Source organism: Apaloderma vittatum, unplaced genomic scaffold, assembly GCF_000703405.1.
Source record: "Apaloderma vittatum isolate BGI_N311 unplaced genomic scaffold, ASM70340v1 scaffold15082, whole genome shotgun sequence".
Taxonomy (NCBI): Eukaryota; Metazoa; Chordata; class Aves; order Trogoniformes; family Trogonidae; genus Apaloderma; species Apaloderma vittatum.
In genome coordinates, this window is record NW_009705494.1 from 16,725 (window position 1) to 18,065 (window position 1,341).

The window sequence follows — 1,341 nt, forward strand, 5'->3', positions numbered from 1 at the left end:
CAGTTTGAAACCTATCCACTGGTCCCAGCACCACGGAGGCACATAGTTAATCTGGCAGCTGGGAGAGACCCAATGCTCTGGAGCAGCCCTTACCACGCCTTATTCAATGAAACAAGGAGATCAGATGCTCACGCACCCGAGATGGGCTTTAGAAACCCGTACATCCATTATAAAGTCCATGTGCTGACAGCAGCATCTCCATCCCTGAGGGATGTTGTGCTAATCCCCTGTTTTCCACATCATTCCTGGCAACTCAGCCCTGTGTATCGTCTCTCCTCTGCTTCATTTATCAGGATGTGACAGGATGCAGCAACACGTTGGGGAGCCCTGTTACCTGCAGGCTTTGCTCTGATCTTCAGCAACCTGTTGCTGCTCATTTGCAGGCTGTTGGGACAAACTCAGTGGTGCCCATGGGAGATCCCATCTAACTTGGGGGAGGGATGGCTTCGCTGGTGACATGCTGTTTCTGCCTTCAGAAAGCCACCTCAGCTCATATATCAAAAAGCAGATATAATTATTTCCTCCCACTAAGGAAAGCTTCCATTTAGCTTATTTCCTTTCCTTTCCTGCTCAAAGTTATTAATTATCTAATTACAACCACATTCTGCAGACGAGCCTAGGACTTGACAGGCTGCCCAGGACCACTTAGGGAAGCTTAACTACTTGGTGTGTGTGAGCAGCAGTGGTTTGTGTGTGCGCACGTCTGACAGATGACAGGCTGGTCCTTTCCTAACGCTGGTGTTGCTGCAGCCTTAGCTGGGGAGGGAGTCGGGGAAGGAAAATACAACACAGAGAGGAGGGAGATAGCATGGAGTGATGTTCTGATGTTTTTTTTTTTAAATTATTTTCTCCAGGGAGCAGAAGAACGGGTGGAGAATGCTCGCTGCCAGCTACACAAGGTATCGCCATGCCCTGTCCTCCTCTGAACCTGCCTGCTGTGTAAAACAAGGTGAAACCAGGTAGAAAGCAATACCAAGCTGATCTATTTCCACTGATTTTTTTTTTAAATCCCTCCCAAGACTGGACAGGCCAGTACAAAGCTGTTAGAGAGCAAGTTGATGTCTTTAACCCCAGCTGAGACACCCTGCTCTGGCTGCTCCTGCAGTGTGGGATCTCATTTCCACTGGTCCTATCAGTTTCCAGCAGTTCTTCTGGTTCTGGCCAACAGAAAAAATGGGAATTTCACAGCAGCTCAGTGCTAACAGGGTGTTTTGGCTTCCCCGTTGCAAGGTGAATGAGGGAGGTCTACCCTGCAGGAAGCAGTGCTGCTGTGCCCTGGGGCTCTGGCATGGCTTTACCATGTCCCCTTCCATGCCCCCAGAGCTTAACCCATCCTTCCCC